This window comes from Bison bison, unplaced genomic scaffold (assembly GCF_000754665.1).
Source record: "Bison bison bison isolate TAMUID 2011002044 unplaced genomic scaffold, Bison_UMD1.0 scf7180017864213, whole genome shotgun sequence".
Lineage (NCBI taxonomy): Eukaryota > Metazoa > Chordata > Mammalia > Artiodactyla > Bovidae > Bison > Bison bison.
The window spans coordinates 379,100-384,606 of record NW_011494785.1 but is presented as its reverse complement, the minus strand read 5'-3'; the positions used below and the strand labels follow the sequence as shown (position 1 = coordinate 384,606).

The following is a 5,507-nucleotide window of genomic DNA, read 5'->3' as shown; positions in this document are numbered from 1 at the left end:
AGCCTTCCTGTGCCCCTGGCCAGCTGATAATCTAGGTTCCTGACCCCTAGCCCTGCGGGCTCCCATGCCTGCTCCCCCACCCCCAAGCATAGGCCACACCTTCTCCAGGGAGGAGGGAAGTACAAGTCATGGTTTTGTTGGTACTTTTTGTTTCACATGACTTTCTTACGTGTTCCCTTGTCCCCTCCTCTTCCCCGCCATGCTCTTTGCCCTGTTTCTTTAGGACCCAGCATCTGCCCCCATTCACTACACACCACTGTCCCCAGCGTAAGACCCCCAAGTTCCTTTCCTGCCGCCCACGCCTTGCATGCCTCTCCCCGCCTGCCCCCACCCCCCAGCCTGTTCAGGCAGCATCCAAAGAGCCATAGGGCTCCCACTTTTATTCCCATGCCGAGAGCTCTGGGAGCCAGCCTGCCATTCTAGGAGTCGCTGGACACTCGCAGCCTAGAATCTTGTCCCTCTGCAGCCATTCCCATCTCTCCCCACGTCAGGTCCTGGGAGCACTGCTGCTCCAGTGACCCCAGAGCCTCATGACAGCTGTTCTCAAGCTGTCATGAGATGGTTCTTTCTTGGCCCTGGCTGTCCTCGAAAGCCTGACGGCCATCCTGGAAGGATTTATACTTCCTCTTGTGAGTTTGGTGGGGAACGGGAGGGGATATAGATTGTATAAAAAGAGTATATATACATATATCTATATATAACATGACACACAAATAAATCTATGAGAAGTCTATCTACAAACTATCTCACCAGCCCTGCGGGCGGTGTCTTCTGTCTTTGGTATTTGTGGATGCACAGAAGGCTCTTTCCCAGCTCACTCTAAAGCGAAGTGCCAGAAAAACAGGAGAACCAAATACTATGCCGAAGCCCACTGGGTGCCTGGAGACCTAGATCCTAGGCCGTTGAACTTTGAACAGATTGCTCAGTATGTCGGCATTCATTCAGGAGCCGAGGGCGCTTGCTGGGCACCAGCGTGTGCGCAGCTGGAGATGCAAAATGGTGGTCACTGTCCCTGCTCTCGGGGAACTCTGAGTTCAGCCTGTTTACCTCCACCTCATAGGATTGTAGGGGAAGAGTTGATAGTAAACTTCAATTTTTGCATCAAAACCACAGGAGGGCTTCCCTGGTGGCTCAGTGGTAGAGAATCCGCCTGCCAATGCGGGAGACACAGGTTCAGTCCCTGATTGGGCAGATCCCACAGGCCGCAGAGCAGCTAAGCCCGTGCACCACAGCTACCGACTCCATGCTCTAGAGCCTGGGAGCTGCAACTGCTGAGCCCACGTGCCACAACTACCGAAGCCTGTGCACCCTAGAGCCCGTGCTCCACAACAAGAGAAGCCACCGCAATGAGGAGCCCACACACCACAACTAGAGTAACCCCCAAAAAGCCTGAGCAGCAGTGAAGACCCGGCACAGCCAGAAATAAAACAAATCATATGGGACTCTCAGGTCTCAGTAAGAAGCCGTAGTTGGACTCCTGTCCCCTGTCCATGGCAGGGCATTCGAGAGGTGTGGGTTTGGTCCCCTTGGCTCAGTGCACTGCTGTGCACACCCTAAACTTGGGGTGCTCTAGTGTAAGGGACAGTTGGTCTCCCACTTGCATGAGAGGCAGTCGCCTCCTGAGGGTCCCAGTGTTGACCGAGCCGCTTTCCCTAGCTTGTGCTGTCCTCTAGGGGGAGACCATTGTTTACTGGTCTTAAAGTATCAGTTGAAATAGAATTGGAAGTAGGGGTGGATCCTGAGTGTTTGGTTAAAAGTGGGCTAGGTGAGTCTGTTGTCTTGAGGGGCAGTGGAGACTTCCTGAGACCAGTCCAGTGAGCCCTGTCTTCTCAGTTGACTCTCGGCCTCTCATTTTAGCTTTGGTCTAGACTAGCTTCTTGTTCAGCCGCTAAGTTGACTCTGTAACCCCATGCCCTGTAGCACACCAAGCTCCCCTGTCCTTCACAATCTCCCAGAGTTTGTTCAAATTCATATCCACTGAGTCAATGAGGCCATCCAACAGTTTCATCCTCTGTTTCCCCCTTCTCCTGTCCTCAATCTTTCCCGGCATTAGGGTAAACTTTTCCAGTGAGTTGGCTCTTCGCATCAGGTAGCCAAAGTATTGGAGCCTATTGAGACTTTTGCATCTTGATTCAAATCTTTACCTTTGAAATAAATCCCTCTGTCCTCCCACACTGTCCATTTCTGTAGAAGTCGCTAACTCCTGGTGCTTCGAGCCTGTGTCCCCTCCCTCTGCCCATACCCCACTTTTTCCTTGAACTTTAATATCTCGTTTTCCTGTAAGCTGCCTCCAGCTTTGACTCCATAACTGCCCTGATCCCTGCAGTTCCAACCTTCAGTGAATGGCTCCAGGGTCTGATGTGGGTGGTCTTGGACTGCCAGGTCCTATACCCAGAGGGAGAAAGGGCCATTCACAGCCTCAAGGACATGCAAATGAAATTTGTCTTTGACTTACAAAGACAGGGCATTTGCCTCCCAAGGCTTGGAGATGGGGGAGTGAATTATTGTGGACTGTTTTGACCATGGAATTGGTTCAGGATTTACGGATTCCCACGTGGCACTAGTGGTAAAGAACCTGCCTGCCAATGCAGGAGATGCAAGAGATGCAGGTTCAATCCCTGGGTTAGGAAGATCCCCTGGAGATGGAAATGGCAGCCCACTCCAGTATTCTCACCTGGAGAATCCTATGGACAGAGGAGCTTGGTGGGATACAATCCACAGGATCACAGAGTCAGACAGGACTGAAGTGACTTAGCACATTAGGGATTCCATGTATAACAAAGCCTAGGGTTCCAGGAAAAATCTTCCAGCCGAAAATTCTCATCACTTGTACTTTCTCAGACGATGATCCCAAATCGATGGCAACCCTAGCTAGAGGAGCTTAGGGCTGGGCCACTGTGATAGGAGGAGAAAGAGAACTTGCATTTGTGCGAATTCAGAGTTCACACACATGAAACAGGTAACTCTTAGAAGGTTAAGCCAAAGTCTCTGGACATAAAAAGTGCGTTTGGACTGGGATGCACCTTTCTACGCAAAAAGCAAAGACAGTGTCTCTAGTCAGTATTTGATGTGCGTGCGTGCATGCGTGCTCAGTCGTGTCCAACTCTTTCTGACCCCATGGACTGTAGCCCACCAGGCTCCTCTGTCCATGGGATTCTCCAGGCAGGAATACTGGAGTGGTTTGCTATTTCCTTCTCCAAGGATCTTCCTGACCCAGGTCTCCCAGATTCCTCTTCTCAAACCCATGTCCCTTGCATCTCCTGCATTGGCAGACAGATGCTTTACCACTGGCACCACCTGGGAAGCCCGTATTTGATGAGATCGTATTAAAGAGAAGTGAGCCTTTTTGGTTCTCTGAGCAGCACCATGGCGGTCAGCAAGAACAAGCGCCTTACGAAAGGAGGCCAAAAGGGAGCCAAGAAGAAAGTGGTTGACCCATTTTCTAAAAAAGATTGGTATGATGTGAAAGCACCAGCTATGTTCAATATAAGGAATATTGGGAAAACATTGGTCACAAGAACTCAAGGAACCGAAATTGCATCTGATGGCCTCAAAGGTCGTGTTTTTGAAGTGAGTCTTGCTGATCTGCAGAATGATGAAGTAGCATTTAGAAAATTCAAGCTAATTACTGAGGATGTTCAGGGCAAAAACTGCCTGACTAATTTTCATGGTATGGGTCTTACCCGTGACAAAATGTGCTCCATGGTCAAAAGATGGCAGACCATGATTGAAGCTCACGTTGATGTCAAGACGACCGACGGTTACTTGCTTCATCTGTTCTGCGTGGGTTTTACTAAAAAGCGCAACAATCAGATTCGGAAGACCTCTTACGCCCAGCACCAGCAGGTGCGCCAGATCCGCAAGAAGATGATGGAAATTGTGACCCGAGAGGTGCAGACAAATGACTTGAAAGAGGTAGTCAATAAATTGATTCCAGATAGCATTGGAAAAGACATAGAAAAGGCTTGCCAATCTATTTATCCGCTCCATGATGTCTTCGTTAGAAAAGTAAAAATGCTGAAGAAGCCCAAATTTGAATTGGGAAAACTCATGGAGCTACATGGTGAAGGTAGTAGTTCTGGAAAAGCTACTGGGGATGAGGCAGGTGCCAAAGTTGAACGAGCTGATGGATACGAGCCACCAGTCCAAGAATCGGTTTAAAATGCAGACTCTTAATGGTGACAAATAAAAGATCTTATTTGTGGTAACAAAACAAAAAAAGAGAGAGAAGTGAGAAGTTCTCTGCTTAGGTGCGTCTCCCAGCATGGGTGGAGAGACAGTAGTTCAGAGGGGCGTGTCTAGGCAGTGAGTGAGTGCTCTGCTGCTGTATAACAAATTACCCTGAAACCTAGCGGCTTAAAACAACACATGGTTATTATCTCGGTTTCTACAGCCCAGAAATCTGCACAACTCAGCACTACAGTTTTCTGCTGAGTTTTCAGGGTCCCTTCCAAGGCTACCGCAGGGTGTGACTGAGGGTGTCTCAGCTCAGGGTTCCAGTGGGTGGGACTGACTTCCAGGCATAGCCAGCGATTGTCAGCAGGATTCCCTACCTCTGGGTGGTCAGGCTGAGGTCCTCACTCCTTGGCTGACTATAGGTCAGAGGCTGCCCCCTTCATCAGAGCAAGAGCCAGAGACCACCTCAGCAAGGGGAAAGCCCAGTCTTCTGTAACCTAACTGGGGAGGAAACATCCCGTCATTTACCAGTCACCAGGTCCAGCCTAGTGATGGTTAGAAGGCAAGGATCTTTGGAAGGCGTGTCGGAGGTGTCCTACCACAAGCAGTTTTTTTGGTCCATCAGCATCAGAATCATCAGGGCAGCTTTTGAAAATGCATATTGCTGGACCCCACTCGCACCCCAGTTCCTACTGAATTCGGATCTCTGCGGTTGGACTGGAAAATGGGACTTCACTGCTCATTGACTCAGCTTGGAGCTGTGGTGGCCCATTTATGTAAGCAGACTTGCCCAGATTAGTGCCACCTTGGATCAGCCGAACAGGCTTCAACCATAGCGCCTTGGAGGATGGATGGGGAGGCCAGGGGCACCATCCTGCTCATTTTGGGAGAGAAAAATGAGCAAATGTGAAACTCTTGAGTACAGAACTTGTCTGTCCTCTGAGATTCTTAACTGTATGGTTACATAATTAAGTGCGTGGTAAGTACTAAGAAGTATAGGGTGACACGAAAGCCCTTACCAGAGAATCTACTTCTCATCTGGGGTCAGGGAAGCCTCCTAAGAGGATGTGACCTTTAAATTGAAACTAGATACCCAAGTAGCAGTGAACCTGATAAAGAAAGGGGAGGATGAGCATTCTGAGTGGGAGGAATCGTGGGAAGAAGGCCGAGAGCTTGAAAGTTTTCTTCCTGTGACCTGCTTTGGCTCCCTAAAGCGAAATGTATCATTTGGGGAACAGGACAGGGAATACAGTTCTATGCTTCTACTAATTGTTCATGTGTCCAGTCAATTAATAAATATATCTTGACTGAAAAATCTGAAATAATACAAA

The 5,507-nt window shown here is 49.2% G+C and overlaps 1 pseudogene; it reads left to right on the top strand.

The window, feature by feature from the left end:
- The first annotated feature begins 3,351 nt into the window (after positions 1-3,351).
- LOC104992184 lies at positions 3,352-4,208 on the top strand (annotated as a pseudogene).
- The last annotated feature ends 1,299 nt before the right edge of the window (positions 4,209-5,507 follow it).